Source organism: Mesoplodon mirus, assembly GCF_964341445.2.
Source record: "Mesoplodon mirus genome assembly, chromosome: 7".
Lineage (NCBI taxonomy): Eukaryota > Metazoa > Chordata > Mammalia > Artiodactyla > Ziphiidae > Mesoplodon > Mesoplodon mirus.
In genome coordinates this window covers 66,765,243-66,786,187 of record NC_138983.1, presented here as the reverse complement: position 1 = coordinate 66,786,187, position 20,945 = coordinate 66,765,243, and the positions used below count along the sequence as shown (strand labels likewise).

Sequence of the window (20,945 nt, the reverse complement as noted above, 5' to 3'; positions counted from 1 at the left end):
TTAACAGATAAAGGGGGCCCTCAACTTCATCACAGCTGACCACACTGAACCAGGGATAGTCACACAAGCTGCCCTGTGTCACATGATCGCAGACCCAGGAATGGGTCCAAGTGTGCATGGATCTGCATGAAGAGCAGAGAGGTGGCTCTCTTGATGGTCTGGGCCTAGGCCAAAATGACTTTCCAAAGAAATGTCTACTGTACACTCAGTCTTTCACAAAAAAGTAAAATTAAGGCCAGCCTATTGATGTCTTTTACAGTCTTTCCCCACCCAAGAGAGAAGAGATGTTGAAATAAATGAATGAAATATACTTCCTATTGACACAAGCTACTATGATTATTTATCCATTCTGTTGTCCATCAAGCAGAATGCTTCCTTGGGCCAAGAGAACACTCTGGAGAACACTCACCCCAAAGCCAAATAACAAAGCCTTCTGTTAGTTGGAGTATCCCATCACCTACCACAGTGCTTCCAGAATGTTCCCCAGTGAAATTGCCGCAGGGACCCCTGTGGAGGGCAAGGAGTAGGCCTAGTGGGAAGTATCCCAGGCCCCACATTCTTGCTTCAAACAAAGGCTCCAACCTCATTTCAACCCAAAGCAGCCCCCTCTCCCATTTGTCTTCCTGTTGTATTTGCTGGTGTATTTTCAACAAATAATGGCTGGAGGTGTGCTTAGCGACCAGGCATTGGCCAGGGACACTGTCATGAACAAGACAAACGGGGCCTCTTCCCATTCTCAAAATTGACAGAATAGTGGGGAGAAAGCATCAGACAACTAAACCCTCAGTTAATGAATGGAGACATCCACAGGGTGTGGGAGAGTGTATCACAGGGGTTCCTGACCAAGCCAGGAAAGGTTCCTCCCAGAAAAGGTGGCTGAGCTTAGATTTGAATGACTAGAAGCTAATTAGGCAAGTGGGATGGAGAATCAAAGGAGAGGGCATGTTTTGTAAGATTCTTGAAGTGGGGAGGGCTGTAGCTCACTGGAGAACCCACGAGTGCTAAGCCAGGGAGGTGTGAGATGAGCTGGGGAGGTGGGCAGGGCCACATCGCCCAGAGCCTGCAGGGAGATGGCATTTTACTCCAAGCTTGATGAGAAGTCTTTGGGGAATGTGCCATGAGGAGTGAGATGGTCAGTTCTGCCCTTTTAAAAGAGTCTTTGGGGGCTTCCCTGGTGGCTCAGTGGTTGAGAGTCCGCCTGCTGATGCAGGGGACACAGGTTCGTGCCCCGGTCCGGGAAGATCCCACATGCCGCAGAGCGGCTGGGCCCGTGAGCCATGGCCGCTGAGCCTGCGTGTCTGGAGCCTGTGCTCCGCAACGGGAGAGGCCACAGCAGTGAGAGGCCCCTGTACAGCAAAAAAAAAAAAAGAGCCTTTGGACCACAGAATAAAAACCGATTGGTATGTGGTTGCAGTACATGGAGCTTCCATGCAAATCAAATTTTGTTTCAATAAAAGTCTCTTGATAAAATGGTTTGAAAACACCTGATCTGGGACTTCCCTGGCGGTCCAGTGGTTGGGACTCCGTGCTTCCACTGCAGGGGACATGGGTTCGATCCCTGGTCGGGGAACTAGGATCCTGCATGCCAGGCAGCCAAAAAACAAACCAACAAAACACCTGAACTACAGGATAAAGTACAAACTTACCATGGTATTCAAGGCTCTTCATAAAAACCTCCCCCAAACACTCCCCTGGCTTTATTTGTTGGCATTTTGTGCCATGCTCCCTGGGTTCTAGGCTATGCAAAGTTTATCCCCCTTGTCTGAACACCTCTTTCACTCCACCACTCCCTTACCTGTGCTGTTTCCTCTCCCAGAATCTCCCATCACCTGTCTTTGCTAGCACTGGCAACAAATACTCTGAATTTTCTTCCTCCTGCTGTGAGTAGGAGAATGGCAAACCCTATGATATAAAGGCATGATGATGCTTAGAAAGATTAAATCACCCCCAGATTTTCCAAAACTATCATTATAAATATTTGAGGGGCCAGAGATAGAAAAACATATTTCCTTTAAGATATTTCTATTTCTTTCATGCCTTGTTTTATAAAGTCAAGTTGGCCCTCTTTTTGATAACAGTTGTAATTTCTGAGCCCTTATTATGTGCCAGTCACTGTGCTAGGGAGGCCCTTCATGTACATTATCTTACGTTATCTTCTGCTTTACATATACTACACATCCTCAAGTTCTTTATCAAAACACTTGGGCTAGATGTGTTTTTGAATTCAGAGTTTTTCAGATATTAGAAAGTTAAGATGGCAATAGGCCATTAACATCCCCATGATCAAACATATCCATATTCTGCCACAAAATGTAACAATATTCATACTAAGAGAGTAAATAGAACTTATAAATAGCTTCACGTCAGTTTAGGTCAAGTTCAGCAAACTTATCAAAATGCTCTTGTTTTCAGAGGGATTAAGATGAGGGTTTGTGGCTATTTTCACCTTAATCTTACAGGTGATGATGACTGAGATGCAGGGAGGTTAAGTAACATGCTCAAGGTTTTGAAGTCTCCCACCTACTGCCAAAGTCCGCGGTCTCTCTTAGGCTCAGGATGCTTGTAAGGATTAAACACGATTACCTGTAAAGAGCTTAACTGCACTGTGAGGAATGTACTGTTATAAAATGTAACCTCAAATTGATTTGGGGGATCTATTTTAGCATCTCACAGAGCACAGAGTGGAGAGCTGAGACTTTGGTGGGTCTCCCTGGAGACTGGGTCATGATCACCTGAAGCTCTCCATGAAAAGACGAGCATATATCCCCATGTCCAAGCTTGGCCAACCCTCTAGACCATGCCCTTTGGATTTCAAACTCTGTGCAGATCCAATGTGGGATACAAGGCTTGCTCTGATCTGGCCCTGGTGATCAGGCTTTATCTCTATCCAGTCCCTCCTGAGCACCCTACCCAAACCATATCCTATATCTGTCTTCATGATTTCACACCCTTGGGCTTCTGTCCATGGGACTCCTTCTGTCCTTCCTTGTGACTCCTCAATATACACCACACACACACACACACACACTCTCTCTCTCTCTCTCTCTCTCTCTCTCTCTCTCTCTCTCTCAGTTACCTAACTCATGCTCAACTAAGACGTTACTTCCTTCAGATTGATGTCTTGCCTGGATGTTCTTCCTTATGAGAGCCATAGCCACTTGGGCTTCTCCTACCCAACACTTATTAACCTGTATTATAATTGCCTGTTTACTTTTCTATCTCCTGTGCTAGATTATAAGCTTCCTGAGAGCAGGAACTGTACCTTACTTATTTCTATAGATGTTAGTATCACTGCAATCCTGGGATTCAAGTAGAAGGAACAGAGTTTGGAAAGGAAAGAGTTTGAGATTGAGCTGTCTGTAGGGCATGATGGTGGTCGTAGGGGGTAGTTAGACACAGGGACCTATAACTCAGGAGAGACTTGAGGGGTGATGAGGATGGATATGGGAGTCACTGGGGCAGAAGTCAGGATCAAAGCTTTTAGAGTGGCTGATGTCACCCAGGGAAAGTGTGTGGCATGAGAAGAGAGTCTAGCTGAGCCCAGAACTCTGAATGCCAACATTCACCCACAGATATGCCATCAGAGACCAAGACTTTGGAACGCTTGGTTGCAGAGGATGTTTCTTTTCATTCCTCATTTGGTCAACTCCTGAGAGAATTTTATATTCTGAGAAAATACATTTTGAGTCTGTTCCCCTCAAAAGGATAAAACTCAGCAGAGATTTATAAATCATATTATAGTTCAGAAAAATAATAGCTTTACAAGATGAGAATGCTGTTAGTAAGAATTCCCTCAGCATTTCAAAATGACAAATTTCTCCCATTCTGTGTTGCAATTTGGCAGTCCTGTTGCATAGCATTTATATACTGATATACTGAATGCTCTCTTATCATGAAAGAACGTGTTAAGGAAATCTAAATTAAATTTCGCAGTATGTTAGCTTCTCAAACTTCAGAATATTGAGGTTCTAAATAACTTACTAATCATTTCAAAAGTTTCCTTTTAAACCTAAAGTGGAACATTTCCAGAAACTGCATCCTGAATCTCTTAGATGCTCAGCTCTTTTCTGTCTGATGAGTTTCTTCATTTGCTGTTCTTTTTCCTTGGGGAGTTTGCCTGTTGGAGTAAAGTTAGAGCTGGCTAAGTTGCAGGTTTGCTGTCTAGCGCTGAAAAGGCCTGGGATCCCTGTTCTCACTGAAAAGAGACGAGGAGACCTCAGAAACTGAAGGACTTGGGAGAGATCAGGCCACGAAATGAATTAGAATACCCATGGGTCCTCAGAGGCTGGGTCACTGCCATGTAGGGATAATTCATGTAAGGTCCTTACAACATGCATGTTGCACAGAGTAAATACTCAGTAGTGGTAGTCATTATTGTTGCTGTTGTTAAATCACCAGCCCCTAACAAAGTGCCTGACACATAAAAGTTCTTAATAAATAGAAGCTATTATTATGATTGATGTCAGGTCTGTCTCCTTTGCTTGTGGAGGGAGGAGTGAGGGCGTTATCTTGATCAACTGCTTCAGGCAGAGATAATGAATGACTAAAATGAAGTTCAGGTTTGCGGTCTCCAGCCTACTTTTGCCAACCTTCTTCCCAATTCCAGTAAAATCCCTATTACTGAACATTTCTTGGAATACTTTACAAAATTTGTCTCCGATCTCAGGTATGTTTTCCAAAGGAGTGATCCAGTTTATAACAAATAACATCGATTTCCTTTTCCCAATGAAAGAACAATTCTGTGGGAGGATGCAGGAATATAATATTAAAGTCATAGCAATGGTAACATCATCAGGAACTGAGGCTATCTGCCTTATTTTACTTTGCAGGGATGCCAAGTGCTAATCTGATCATGGTCTCATGTTACTCAGCAAATATTTACAGAAGCTGGGTGCATTCCATGATCCAGACTCTTAACCAATCTTTTATATGGTTTTATGTGGATCTCAGGAAATGGAGCTGTGTCCAGGAGTTAACAGGCTTCCTGGCAGCTCATGGTAATGTGACCATGGGAGAAGAAAAGTGAAAGCTTATCTGCAGGGCTTTATCTATGGGACTCACAAGAACTCCATGGCTGACCAACAGTAAGGTCACAAAACTATAGGTTCAGAGACTGGTATAGTTGTCTACCATTACTGCAAAGAAGCAAATCTAGTAAATTCTAAAAAATCTAGCTGCCAGGAGATAATTTCTGCTTAATTATCATTCATTCATGAAACACTTACTGAGCACTTATTTTGTGTCAGGCACTTTGCTAGGAGCTGAAGATGCAAAGACAAGTAAGAGATGGTGCCTTCCAGTAAGGAGCTTCTAGTCCAACAGGGAAAAAGAGAGACAGAAAAAGGAAACAGGAAATCAATGTTGAGTGCAATAAAGGAGAAGCCACAGGATGCAGAAGAGCAGTAACTAACTTCACCTTGGCAAAGCTCCAAGAGGAGGCAATGACCCCGAAGGTCTGAATTGGCAGAGGGGCAGTGGAAATAGAGGATCCAAGAGAAACGTCGTAGAAAAATTTATAAGCACTTAGTAACTTACTGGATCCAGACCAGAAAGAGAAGGTTGAGTGTAAGACCTTTCATTTATTTTCTGTTTATTTAACAGTTAAACACGCTTCTAAGTGCTTCATAGATATTAATTCATTGAATCCTCCCAACAACCCCATGAGGTAGATGCTAATATTATCCCTGTTTTACAGATGAGAAAACTGACACACAGGGAGGTAAGTTAACTGATTCCACATCTGAAACTCCCCGTCTGATGTCCCGTGACTGAAACAAAAGACAGAAGGGGCGAGGAAGAATTTTATCTTTTAATTTTTGGAATTTCTATTGAGATAATTGTAGCTGCACATGCAATTGTAAGAAATAATACAGGGAAGTTGTACATTTTTTGCCTAGTTTTCCCCAATGGTAACAATTTGCAAAACTTCAGTGTAATAAGACAACTAGGATATTGACATTAATGCAATCCACAAGGCTTGAGACTGGACACAAAATTGGTGCCATAGGATTAGATGAGGGCCAGATCATGCCATTCTAAAGAAACTGTGCTTATGATAAGCTGCCACACTCTAAGATAGAACAATCCCAAATGACTCTAGAAATTCATAAATTCATGTTAGAACCCCAAGTGGAGAATCATCGACAAGTGTGATCCTGACTCAGGCAGGAAGCCATTTCTGACTGGGATGAGGTGGTGGCCAGAGGTGGAGTTGGGGGAATTACTGGTAGGAATGGTAACTTCTTGGAAAGATGGCACTGAAACTGGACTTGGAGTCCCAGAGGCTGAGTCTGTAACCAGGGATGAGTTCTTTGCAGGAGTTAGAGCTGCACACCTAAGAGTTCCTTGGAAGGTCCACCATCCATGGGCCTTGGAAGCAATGCCACCATCTGCTTTGGGCAGACTTCTCAACCTGAATCAGGGGAATCAGCTCTATGCAGCACTGTACGTATACTTATAGCTTAGGTCATGACCAGAATCTGGCTAAGAGGTCAGTTAGATTCTTAACAAGACTACAGTCCATCCCCAACCTTGTATGATCATTGGATTTCTGGAGTTCTTGATTCACACTATTGAACAAAGTTGCATCTACAAAACCCTGGTTTTGATTTTAACAAAAATTAGAGGAAAACTAGTTTTAGCACTCAGTTTATTTCTTCTCAGAATGACCCTGAGGATAACAAGCTTATTATGATTCCATTTTCTCTTATTATTGTCCAATTTTAGACCTCATCTTTATCATATGTCTTGTCAATACTATTACTCTATAACTTTAAATTTTACCCCCTAAAAATCCAATGGAAAATTAATAATGAGGAATTGACTTTCATACCATAAGAGAAATGTAAAAAGAAAAGGATAAAACTGGGTTATGTTTTTAAAGAACTAATTTAGATGTGAGAGTCATTAAAATCAGACAGACATTCATCTACTTATGTTTTTATTTAACAGAGTAGATGCCATGAAGCTGTGTTAGGAGTTGGAGGTAAAAGATGAACAAGACAGGGCTTTCCTGGTGGCACAGTGGTTGAGAATCCGCCTGCCAGTGCAGGGGACATGGGTTCAATCCCTGGTCCAGGAAGATCCCACATGCTGCGGAGCAGCTAAGCCCGTGTGCCACAACTACGGAGCCTGTGCTCTAGAGCCTGTGAGCCACAGCTACTGAGCCTGTGAGCCGCAACTGCTGAAGCCCATGTGCCCAGAGCCCGTGCTCCGCAACAAGAGAAGCCACCGCAATGAGAAGCCTGCGCACTGCAATGAAGAGTAGTCCCCGCTCACCACAACTAGAGAAAGCCCACGCACAGCAACGAAGACCCAACTCAGCCAAAAATAAATTAAAAAAAAAAAAGATGAACAAGATATAATATGTGTGACACTGAGTAGTGGACAGCCTGAGAGATATGAATCAGAATACTGCATAGCAAGTAGTAGAGTCTACCCAATATCTATTCCTTCCATCTGCCATGCTTGCAGAACATTCATTTTTCGAGGGGTGGTACCAGCTAAGCCAATCAGGATAGTCCTGTTCCCACTTTCCCATCCTTCCTTGCAGCTGGGGAAGGGAGCATGTGATTCATATGTGGTCTCATTAACATAAGGGAAGGTTGACAGCATGGAGGGGAGAACTTCCGAGAAAGCTTTGCTTTCCAGATAAAAGAAATTAGTGACCCACCCTGTCTTGTCCTTCTTTTTCCAGCCTTGATTACAACCACAATGTGTGAAACAAGGCAGCCATTTTGTGACCATGAGGAAAAGAAAAAGAAAACTCAGAGACTCTGGCTCTGTAATCATTTAACTGCTGTCACTTGTCAATGACATCATTTAGGTAGCAGTCACCTACCTCCAGCCTTCTTGTTATGTGAGAAAAATAAACCTTTATTTGTTGGAGCCATCATTGGTCAAGTTTTCTAATGAATGCTGCTCTCAAAAGCATGACTACCTGATGGAAAGAGGAATGAAGAAAGTATTGTGGGAGTACAGAAGAGGGCAGTTCAAAAGGTAAGGCGGAGCAGGTTCTGCTGACCAGGATATTGCTTTGGGGAGCCACGGAAGGGCTTAGGCAGGATTGCGGGCAAGGATGCCTTAGTCAGAAGAGTCTGGGAGAAGAACACTCCAGATGACGCCTTAAAAGAGGGCTTGGATTTGGTTGGTGGGCGGCTATGCTGCCCTTTGGTAGAACTTTCAATGGGGTGCAGGGGACAGTGTTCGCAGTGACTAGGAAGAAAGCAGCAGGCCTGCCAGTACACTCCAGTCTGAAGAGAGATATGGCTGCAAAGGGGTGGGCATGGGGGTCAGCGCGGTGGGAGTTTGACGGGAAAACACAGGCAAGGGAAATATTCTTTTTTCTCTGGAGGGGGCTTTGCCGTGCCTATAAGCTGCAACTGAGGCAACAGCAGAAACCCTTAGGGGTACCTGCTGGGTCACTGGCTGGAAATTTGTCATCTGTTGGAAAAATCTTAAATAAACACACATGGACAAAATAAATAGACTGCAGGATATACTCCCAGTTGTGGAAGCTCTGACAAGCCATTCTGGGTAATGATCAGGACCATTTCTCATTTCCTTTAATTGTTTTATACCAAACTATCAATTTTTTTCAGCATCTTTTGAACCTTAACAGGTTCCTCCCTCTGGCTTAAATTGTCCATGGCATTTCTTAACCTTGCAAAAAGATGTACGTCTAATCCTTGAGCCTGGGGTGAAGGCAATACCTCACAATACATCTTTAGGCCAAAAAAAAAAAAATCATTTTCTCTTAAGGACACAAAAACACAGGGTTTGATGTTCCTGAAAAATTACTTTTTTTTTTCCCAGTAAGTCTTAGCATGTTTTTCAGCATTTTGTAATATGATTACTGGCACCTGGGGTATTAGTAGTCAAGGGACAACTGACAGTTCACTGTTTCTGTAATATTGTTGGGTCCATGATTCTACTGTATAACGTCTCATACATTTAAACTGCTAATCCGTGCCTGCCTCGCTTTCCCCTCCAACTTCTTCACGTCTATAAACTCTCGCCAGACTATGAGCCTCTCTGGCCCCAGGACTGTGTCTTATACATCACTGCATGCCTGGAATCTAACAGAGGATCTGGCCAAGGCTTGAACCTGGGGTTCTTAATCTGAGGTCTGCAGACAGGATTCAGGATGATGAAATTTTGTGTGGTGTGCACATTTCTGGTTAAGAGTTCATAGCTTTCATCTGCTTCTCAAAGGGGTTCCTGACCTTGAAACCTTTAAGAACCTCTATTAGGTCTGAAATGAATGATAGTAGATATGTGAAATGGCATAACTGTCATTCCATTTCATAAAATCTCCAACTAAGATATATGCTTTTTTTCCCCTAAAGATGAAGGTTAAATTTTTATTCCAAGCACCAAGCCTTCAACTGCTTTCTCTCCAAACTACGCTCTGATCTGAAATAGAATCTTGGTTGGAAAACAAGAAATAGAAAGTGAAGCATTGCTCCTGGGTTTCTCAGGTGTTCCTTGCATAGTTCTGGCTGCTCCATGCGGGGCGCCGGTGTAACCATAAAATCACCCCAGCCTGAGCTAGAGGAAATGCTGCCACACTGAAAGCTCCCTCATGGCTGGTTCACACAGGTCACTATTCTCTGTAGTTGCTTCCACTCTGCCATCGCCACAGCTGCCTCCCCTTTCTGGGGATTCCTATAAGCCAGGGCAGGCAGCGTCGTTTCTCAGGTGTAAGGAAACAATCCGGGCGACACAGCAGTGTCCTTAAGTACAGGCTACCTGTCCTCCTTTCTGTTCCTCAGGGAGCCTCCCTATGACCCTGGGTTTTCCTGTACAGTGGCAGACCTATGTGTTGGGAGATGCCTCCTCCTCTAGATGGGGTTAGGGAGTGTGTGGAGTGTGGTTATGGTTCTCAGCTAGGGATTCATAGTCCACAAAGGGGTTGCAAAGGATTCTCGAACCCCTAGAAAAAAAAGTGTATGCAAAATTGTAAGCATGTGCATTGCTTTGGGGAGAGATTTTACAAGAACCACTGCTTTGAGTTAGGGGTAATGATTTTCATGCCCATTAGTACTCATCGAGGACCCCCCGCCCTGTCCCGTCCCACCTCCGTGCCACCCCAGCAAGGACATGCATGGAAGAGTAAATGAATTCCCTGTACAGCTCCCGCAGAAACCTCCTAACAGGTTTCCTCTCCTTACCAACCCATCGAATTTACCTACACTCGACTAGGGGATTAATCGTCACCTCTAGCACATTATCAGGCACCAGTGGTACCACAGTCCTAATGATCCCGTCTACATCTCCTCCCTGTCCCACCCCACCCCAGCACGGGGTCTGGCACACAGTAGGTCCTCTCTAAACCAAGGTTCCTCTCTCACTTATAGAGCACAGTCCAAGCTCTTGGCTAAACGTCCACAGTCCCAAGCACCAGGACCCAAGCTGCGGGACATGACCCCCCCTCCCTCCAGCACTTTCCCCAGCCACCTGAGCTCAGCGCTGCCTTTTCACCGTGTGTCACACGACCCTCCTGGCTTCTACCCATGCCACTCAAACCAGGAATGAGCTTCTGGCTCCTCTCTGCCCAGTCACAGCCCGCTCATCTGTCACCATCTCACGGCCTCTTCAGAGTCTCATTGACCAGGACCTTCAGAACTGACCTCCTCTGGGTTCCTAGAACACCGTTGATCCTGACCATTCATTTGGCATTCGGGCATTGGGTACTCTTGATGTCTGCTTGCACTTTAACATCTTGTATTACCATTTAACTTATTGTGAGTTTACGTTTGGGGCTTCTGACTAAGTTCTGAGCTTCTTCAGGGAAGGGGTCTTGCTGTACCCTCATGGCCCCTCTAGCACGTGGCACAATGCCTTTCATGTGGGACACACTGAAGGTGTGTTGACCTGATCTGTTTTCATGGACTGCCTTGACCTGTCATTCAACTCTTTTACAGTCGAGTGTCTACCCTATGTGAACAATCGGGCAAGAAGCACAAACTCTCCTATATTACCAGAGCCACCCAGCATGCTGGGTAAACAGCAAACAATGACTGGTCTGAGTCATGAAACATTTCCCACTGAGTGAAGACCAGTTAAGTCTGCTTTGCTTTGTTCAAGCTATGCTGATGGCAACTGTTGGTCTCAAAAGGAACCATTTGGGTTGAATTCAAAATGCCTTCACAAAGCTGGGAATCAGTAGGATGATGGGACATCTGCCAGGAGGAGGTTAAACCCAGGACAGAGCTTTCTTTATGGAAAAGACAGTTGCTGATTACACTATGCACCCCTCTTTGCTCATCCCATGAGTTGACTCTTTAAAAAAAAAGACACCCCTAGGTCTTATATTTTGACTCACTCCAGACTTGTCCCATGTTTCTTCTTTTCAACATCTGCACCCCTCTTGTAGCATCTGACCTCATTCTTTTTTTTTTTTTTTTTTTTTTTTTAAATTTTTTTTTTTTTCTTTTTGCGGTATGCGGGCCTCTCACTGTTGTGGCCTCTCCCGTTGCGGAGCACAGGCTCCGGATGCGCAGGCCCAGCGGCCATGGCTCACGGGCCCAGCCGCTCCGCGGCATATGGGATCCTCCTAGACCGGGGCACGAACCCGTATCCCCTGCATCGGCAGGCGGACTCTCAACCACTGCGCCACCAGGGAGGCCCTGACCTCATTCTTATGTCACATGAGCTCATCAGAGGTAAGCCACAATCATTTGGATCCCCACAGAACTCTAGAGCAACAACATGGGACCACATGAGGCCACAAAATCTGGGCATGATTTGTCCTGTTTCCTAGCCTTTGTCATGGAAAATATTTTCAGAGATAAGTAAAAGGAAGAAAGGAAGGGAGGGAGAAAGGGATGGAAGGGATGGAAAGAAAGAAAAGAAAGGAAGGAAGGAAGGAAAGAAGGAAGGAAGGAAGGAAGGGAGGGAGGGAGGGAGAGAGAGAGGGAGGGAGGGAGGGAGGGAGGGAGGAAGGAAGGGCAAGAGTTTTGACTTTCCAAGTAAAAAATGTGGAAGAGGGCTTCCCTGGTGGTGCAGTGGTTGAGAGTCCGCCTGTGGATGCAGGGGACACGGGTTCATGCCCCGGTCTGGGAAGATCCCACATGCCGCAGAGTGGCTGGGCCCGTGAGCCATGGCCACTGAGCCTGTGCATCCGGAGCCTGTGCTCTGCAATGGGAGAGGCCACAACAGTGAGAGGCCCACGTACCGCAAAAAAAAAAAAAAAATGTGGAAGAGAAATTAATGGCACCTCGTTTTAATGCAGAGTAGAATACAAGTGACCAATTCTTTCTTTAAAAAAATATGGCAAATTTGGGCCTCCCTGGTGGCGCAGTGGTTGAGAGTCCGCCTGCCGATGCAGGGGATACGGGTTCGTGCCCCGGTCTGGGAGGATCCCATATGCCGCGGAGCGGCTGGGCCCGTGAGCCATGGCCGCTGGGCCTGCGCATCCGGGGCCTGTGCTCCGCAACGGGAGAGGCCACAACAGTGAGAGGCCCGCATACCGCAAAAAGAAAAAAAAAAAAAAAATATGGCAAATTTAAAAAATTCTACCAATGCTTGATATGGGGGACTTAAGAGTGATCCTGGAGCCTCTTATTCATGTTAAACAAGGTACTGAAAATCTTTTTTTCTTCAAGCAGGCAAGGAATAAATTAAAACCCAACAAATTAATAAAAATATCTATCCTAAAGGTGATAGTGCAACCACATCTATATGTTGCATGTCTTGGAGAGAGAAGGAAATTGGACTTGACAGGATGTGTTCCTGGGAAATGCTTAGATCTTCACAAAGTAGAGATAAAAGTCACAGTGGAGATGGAGAGGAAAAAGAGGGAGGGAGGGAGGGGGAGGCTTCAATTTCCTCACCTTTATAAGGGAACAAGATTAAAACCAAATGGTCACCATCTCCGGAGGGCAGCACAACAGATGTCCTAGAAACTGGACCCTCACAGTGTGGTGGACCCAAAGGTCAAACTTTTATTTATTTATTTTTTTGCGGTACGCGGGCCTCTCAACATTGTGGTCTCTCCCGTAGCGGAGCACAGGCTCCGGACACGCAGGCTCAGCAGCCATGGCTCACGGGCCCAGCCACTCCACGGCATGTGGGATCTTCCCGGACTGGGGCACGAACCCGTGTCCCCTGCATCGGCAGGTGGACTCTCAACCACTGCGCCACCAGGGAAGCCCCCAAAGATCAAACTTTTTCTAGGGTCTGTGCCCTGGTCAATGCTTCATTTTGTTTTTGCAACAGAGTGAGTTTGTACCATCAGATTGGGATGTACATTTCCCTATTTTTCTGGATGGCTCCATGTCAAGGATGTTTCTGATACAAAGTAAGATACATTTCAAGAAAGTGAACTAGCAGAATCGTTATCCTAGGAGGCTATTTGGTGATGATGTTTTGGAAATGACACTTTGCACTGTATTTATTTCCCCCTGCATCCAAATGTATCAAAATGCATAGTGTTTCTTTGGGTTGACATAGCTAGTCTTGAAAATCTGTAGTTCAACTTCCTGCTTACTTGGATTCTTCTCTGTTCAAGCTGCCCTAGAGATGACCAGGAGTCCCTCATGGCCCAAGGTCTAATGTCACCGACTGGCCCAGTTCAGGATGATATTGTACCAGATTGTCTGTAGAAAAAGCTAATAAATCCTGGCCTTCCACGTGTCTGGTAACCTCCTTAGGGAGGCCAAACCAGTCCTTTGATCCAGAAACTGTTATGATTTGTGCAATGTATTTTGTTGAAAGCAACAAACTGCAACTGATTGGACTGGGGATCAGCACATGAGCCAAAGGCAACCATAGATGCGTTAAACATGAGGGATGCTGGCTACTTTTGAGTTGCTTTCCTGCTAATTCTGCCAAGTAGTTCCACATATTGAATAGTGCCAACTGGCCTCCTTGAAATGTCTTTTGCAAAAAAAAGTCAGGTAAATTAAGAGAAGATGGGTCACTTACACAGGTCTAGGTACAGAGCAATGGACAACTGTTCAGAGCACTTGTCTGCTCCTCTCTGGAGCCTGTGGCATAATCCCATTGTGACCCAACATGGCTGTGGCTGATGTGATGACATGACTTGCCATGCTATATCCCCGACACCCCTGTATTTGTGTGATAAACTGCCGGCATTGAAGGTCGGCCGTGCCTGAGGAGTACTACATGGAAACCGGCAGTTAGCAACATTTCCATTTGGATCCTGTTGGGCTCTTCTGCTTGTTGTCAGGGCTCATCAGCATGAACATGAAGTTGTTTTGATTTGCTGCTGTCTCTCTGCTCTCAGAAAACTGTTATCAGGAAAATCGCATTAATTAGCAACAGCTGAGGGGAGGACCAACTATTTCGGAGCTGCAGCTGCAAGTCTCTTCGCAATCTGTTGCCTAAATTTTCACAATTAACAGAATAAATAGACTCTGAATGTATTTAATCACGTTAATTTTGTTTCCCTCTATTTGTATTACTGTTTAGGACTGGTAGTTAATTTACATTAAATACTCTGATACCATTAGCATGCTTTAAAGCATAACCTCAGCTTTCCTAATCCTGTATGATTTACTGGAAGTGATATATTGTTTAGCTTAATGCTAATTTCTTAACTTTATGAGGGAAAATTAAGAATTAATTAAAATTTACCCCAAAGGTTGGTCTATTAACCAAGATATTTCCTTGAACTGAAAGTCTTATTTTATAGCTATGTTGGGTAACAGAATTGGATAGATGGATGCATGGATGGATGGATGGATGGTGGAAGGAGAATAATGGATAGAATAGAATGACAGAGATATAGAATAACAGACAGATACATACATACATACATACATAAGGACTTAGATTTAAACCTTCAAAATTCTAATCCCACTTATTCATTTCTTTTCTTTATAATCACCATGAAATCAGCATGATAAAGACATGGTATAAGAGAGACACTTTTACAGTCAAGCAGATCAGGTTTGATCCTGGATCTACCTCTTTAGTGTGACCTAGGTGAATTATAGCCCTGAGACTCAGTTTTCTGCCCTACAAATTAGGGTTAATATCTACTCTTGTGAGCATTAATGAGCTAAGCCAGTATGGAAAGTTCCCTGGCATGATGTAAATGCCTGAAAAATATGATCTTCCTTTCTTCTTTCTACTTTAAACCTCATGTTGCTATTTAACTTCTCATGTATTTATGCCTTTTCCATCCAGCTAGAGAGTTAATTAAACCCTTATGAAGTAGAGACCTTCTGTTGCTCATCCCTGAAGCTACCCACAGTGCACTGCATAGTGACTAGGACCCATTGGATGTTGGTACCAATTCACCAGTGTTAGCCCACAAGCCTTAACTTTATCAGCTTGTATAACAACAACAACTAACATCTACTGAGTGCTTACTATGCGCCAGGCACTCTGTGGTAATCATTTTACATACTTCAAGTGTTCTCAGCCCTGGCTACTCATTAAAATCATTTGCGGGAGCTTTTAAAAAGTACTGACATCCCAATTCCATCCTAGTCCAAAGAGATCAGATTTCCAGAGGTGGGACCAGAACACAGGTGATTTTACAAAGTTGCTTAGGTGACTCCACTGGGCAGCCAGGGTCAAGAATCACTGACATAGATTATCTTGTTTAATTCTCCCACCTATGAGGTAGGGACGGTTATTATCCCCTTTGCAGATGGAAAAAGCCAAGGCACAGAGGGACCAAGTCTCTTGCCCATGTTTATACAAGTCTTAAGCAGTGGAGTCAGGATCGGGAACCCAATATGGTTGACTCCACAACCCATAGCTCTCTCCCAACTCCCATTTACAAGGAAATCTCAAGCTAAAACTATGGGGCAAAGACAGAATAGGTAAGTGTCCTAAGTGTTATACAGCAATTTGATCATTTAAAAAGTGGGCATAAACACAGCACATCTTTTCTATTTAAAAAGTGGGAACAGGTTTCTATCTTGACGTATACACTCAGGGTCTCTGTGACCCAGTTCAAATCACTTTACCTCTGGGAGCCTTAACCTCTCACAATGATAATGATGTCACCCTTGCAAGACGATTGGGAAGGTGCTCTGTAAACCCTAAACTACTTTAAAAATGAAAAGAGATACTCCCCATGCCTCAGCTCCTTACCCTCATTTTATAGGAAAGAAACCAGAATCAGATTGGGTAGAGCCAGGACTCCAACCTTGACCTGTCTGACCCCAGAGCCCATCTCAAGATGCAAACTGTCTAACGCAATGTTGTAATCAGCTGAGAACCAGCTTGAAAAATGTTATCAGCAACAGAATCTGTAGTGATTGCGGAGGGATGTGGAAATTAGGCTTTTCTGTAAAGAGGTGCTTTTGAGATGGCCATGGCAGCAGCTATGGGGGCGGGGGCGGAGCCCTTCTCCTCTCCCACACTAACCCCCTACCTCACTGCTCCCAGCCAGTAACTCTCTGTCACTCTTGGCTTTGTTCCAGGGGCTAAAGTGAACACAGAAATGCAGCCTCTTCCAAAGAGAGCTTGGCATCTCAAGTTCTCAGGTGAAATCCATGTGCCAGTCCCTCAGCCTTCTTCTTTCTTCTTCCCTCCCAAAACTCACAAAAACCTGGCACATAGTAGGTGCTCACAAAATGTTTGTTGAATGAATAATTAATCCCTGGGAGTTAGTAGGAGGTGGAGGGTGGTGAAAGATACATTGACACTCCTTCCCTCTGAGGCCAAGTGCCACCTACAGCATCACATACAAACGGGCGTTTTATACCTTTGCCTCACTCGGTCACAGTTTCCATCCTAAACAGCTCACCTTGACTCAACTTTGTCTTGTTTCTTCCCTTATGACGACTGCCTTACCTACTGAGGACCCTTTGGGCCTGATCCTCAGCATTTTTTTTTTGATTTGACCCTTTCTTACCCTTCTCCACCATGAGCTGCTCTGGCTCTGTAGCCACACAGGGTACAACCATCAGCTGGTTCAGCTTAGGCTCCAGGTTTACCTGGCCCCGTGGTAGGTCTCACATGGCTGCTGACAGTATAGGCATGGGAAGGCAGCGAGTGGGGTGAGAGGGGAGGGGACCTGAGTGGGTAAGATGCATCCACAGACCACAGTTCATAAGCATCTCCCCCGTTCACCCTCCCCAGTTAGAACACTACTGAGGCTTGCAAGCCCCCTTTATAAAAGACGGTCCTCACAAGAATTCAGCCTCATTAAAGATCTACTCAGACACTGTGGCAGATCAAAAGCTTGGGCTGTGGAGTTAGACTGTCTGGGGTTCAAATGCCAGTTTCATTACTTAAGATGTTGGGCAAGTTGTGCCTTAGCTTCCTCTCTGTAAAATGGGAGAGTAGTATCTGCATTACATATAGGGTGCTGGCACATATTTCAGCTATTATTATTACTGTTATTAAAAAAATTAGAGCAACACCTGGCTGAATGCTTGAAGGGGGGATGTTTTTGGGAAAAAGGAAGGAAGGAAGGAAGGAAAGAAGGGGAGAAAGAAAGAGAGAAGGGCTTCTCTGGTGGCGCAGTGGTTAAGAATCCGCCTGCCAATGCAGGGGACACAGGTTCGAGCCCTGGTCCAGGAAGATCCCACATGCTGCGGAGCAACTAAGCCCGTGCACCACAACTACTGAGCCTGTGCTCTAGAGCCCGCGAGCCACAACTACTGAGCCCACGAGCCACAACTACCGAAGCCTGCGCGCCTAGAGCCCGTGCTCCGCAACAAGAGAAGCCCCCACAATGAGAAGCCCGTGCACCGCAACAAAGAGCAGCCCCCGCTCGCCACAACTAGAGAAAGCCTGCATGCAGCAACAAAGACCCAACGCAGCCAAAAATAAATAAATAAAATAAATTCATAAAAAAAAGAAAGACAGAAAAAAACAGTATAAAGAAGAGAAGAAAAGCAAAGAAAAACATCACATTTCTTGAGCACCATCTTTGTCCCAAGAACATTCCTTCCTGCTCCACCATCAGGACCACTTGCAGGTCCTCACATGCTCCGTGCTTTATCTGGTCTAGGGCCACTGCAACATGCTGTTTCCTCTGCTGCTCCTCCCCTCTAGCCTTCTGTCAGCTCACAGGTTGATCTCTTTAGACCCTCTGCACCACCCCAGACTAGGCTGGGTGCCCACCCTCCCATCCTTCTTCCCACGAGTGCGGCCCTGTGACTGGTCCCCCCCTCACCCCACACCAAGAACAAAGGGACAGCCAGCCTCTCAGACCTAGCGAGTCCTGGCCTGTCTTCTTGACTGAACCCAACCAATGTCTTCTCATCCCCACCATAGCCCAACCTTCTGGTAGGAAGAAATCAGGAAGAAAATGGAAAAAGAAGAAAAAAGGAAAGATGCAAAGGCGGCTCTTCTCTTTCCTCTCCACCCCCTCCTGCCTTTGAACTGAGTCTGTTTAATTTGAAACCATTTCAACCTTAAAGAAAACATCCAAGAACATCACAAATAACTTTTTCCCCTGGAGCATTTAAGAGTAAGTGGTTGACATGATATCCCATCACCTTGAGCACTTTAGTGTTTTTCCTACAAACAAGGATATTCTCTTATGTAACCACAATGTAACAATAAGACTTAGGAAATTAACATTAATACATCTAATCCTCAAACCCTATTCAAGTTTTGACAATTGTTGCTTTATGGCCAAAAGGTCTAGTTTAGAATCACAGTGTTTCCTTAGATTTTATGTCTCATTGGCCTCCTTCAATCTGAAGCAGTCCCTCAGGCTTTCCTTGACTTTTATGACTTTGAAAGCTCTGAAGATGACATGACGGTGATTCTGTAAAAGGTTTGAGTTTGTCTGATGTTTCCTCAGGATAAGATGCAGGTTATGCACCTTGAGCAGGAATATCACAGAAGTGATGCTGTATTCTTCTCATTGCACAGAATTTCAATTCAGATTTGTCCCATTACTAGTGTCTGCCAGACTTCTCCACTCTAACATTCCTGGTTTCCTCTTTGTAAGTTATTAAATATTTGAGGGCAGGTACTTTGAGATTATATAAACATCCTGTTCTTTATCAAACTTTCCAATTATCCATTCATTTATTTAGTTAGCATAGGTATTTATTTATATCAGATGACCTCTAATTTCCCATTTTATTTAATGGGTTATAATCCACTACTGTTACAACTCTGTGGGAACTTAGACCCCTGTGTATTTGTGCTTGGTCTTCTTCTTGTCTTGATGTTATATTTTAGTTTTAATTTTCCCTGATTTTGATTTTTAAAATTTAACATGACTATTTTGTTTTATGTTTTTCTTAACACCACTTCATATTCTTTATGGGAATTGGCAAGGACCAAGCAAGCAAAAGGAAAGGCGATGCAGTGAGACTGAAACTTAAGAGTTTTTGAAGCTTGAAAAACCATGTATAGCGTTTGTCCTAAATGCCAGAAACTGGAATTCACTTCTGGGGGTGAACCACTTCTTTTGTCTTAGAAACATCTATGTGGTGATCTTCACTGTATTGTAAATGTAAAGCAATAATAATAACAACAATAATAATATAGCCTTGTACAGAGTTGCTTCTGGGCCAGATGGTTCTAAACACTTTACATGTATTAACTCATCTAATCCTCACAGCAACCCTATAAGGTAGGTACTATTATTTATCCCCATTTTACAGGGGAGACATCTGAGGTACCCGGAGTTTAATGACTTGCCTGACATCAGTAGTAAGTGGTGGAGCCAGAACTCAATCTCAGGCTGTCTGACATGAATCCACCTTCATAACTACAATGCCAAACTAATCCAGAGGAGAACTGGGTCTGGATTTGGGTCAACTGGGACTTGTACAGGGCATTCTCTTGAGGGGGAACTAAAATGGCCCTTGAGGTTGGGAAGGGAGCCTGATGCCCACCAAGTGTGAAAGCAGGGAACAGCCAAGGATGAGTTTGGGCTTCTGGGCCCTGAGTATAGCCAAACTTATAAGCCAGTTATGTAGGACCTCTGTGTTATGATTCCCTTCTCTAACTCCCCAAGCTTTCAACAACATCTTACTACCATTGTTGCTTAGCCTAAGCTGTGATGTGGGGTATTAAGGGATGGGCTCCAAGCATGAAGCAAAGGTAGGGAAGCAGCTGCCTGAGGGAACAGATCCATAGTCTAGATCCAGGTAGCTAAGGTGGCAAGCAACAGCCAGGAGCTTTTGATACCATAATAATTGCCCAAGGATTCCCTCAGATTCTTAGGTGGTCAACCTGGCAGAAGCCTTGTCTTTCTGTAGTTAAGGGAAAATTAACTCCTCATTAATATCTGCAAACAATATTTTCCAATTAAAAGGATGGGGGGCACCCTTTGAGAAGTCAGACTTTAGAGCGTCCTGTGATTTCTAGCACTAGATGGATGAGGCTGTGGCTCATTCCTCTACCCAACCATGACTTAAGAGCTGGGATCTGGGACATCTGCCAACTTTTTCCTTGGGGTGGATTCTTCTTTTGCACAGCACATATCACAACTGCTGTCAGAGGAAGAAGGCAAGGTGAATCTTTTCTCTCAGTGTACAAAGAAATGCAATAAGTGTGTTATTGCATCTAGAGTCCCCTCAACAGAGGCCTTGTCAAAGAGGTAATGAGGGCCAGTGACTGGACACATGATAGACGGTACAGAGTAGGACCCAAGCGAGACCACTAAAAGCCAAACACAAAAAGGCGAGGGTGGAGAAATCAGATCTGGGAAGTGGGTTTACGGAGCAACACAGCTGGTATGAAGGAAGATTCCTCCAAGCAACATGGACTGGAACAGCAGGGCCTGTTCAAGTACATTCTGACTCATCAGATTTCTAGGTGGAGCCACAGATGTGTTTAATTGTATACATTGAGACCGATTTGCACACTGTGAGAATGCATGAACCCAGCTGCCTAAGCCCCATAAACATGGTAGAGATGTAAGAGTGAGTGTGGGAGAACCTGGCTGCCGTTCCCGGGGCTCTGCTCTCACTGGTTTCCTGATTCCACAGCCACAAGACAAGACTCAGCCCTGCAGCTTTCATCTGGGGTTGCAGCCCAGTCAC

At 44.6% G+C, this 20,945-nt stretch overlaps 1 protein-coding gene across 1 annotated transcript in view; it reads right to left on the bottom strand.

The window, feature by feature from the left end:
• Positions 1-20,945, bottom strand: part of SPON1 (spondin 1) — a gene marked incomplete at its 3' end in the record, with an annotated part of 275,229 nt that overhangs the window by 159,644 nt on the left and 94,640 nt on the right. The gene's annotated exons all lie outside the window — the stretch shown is intronic.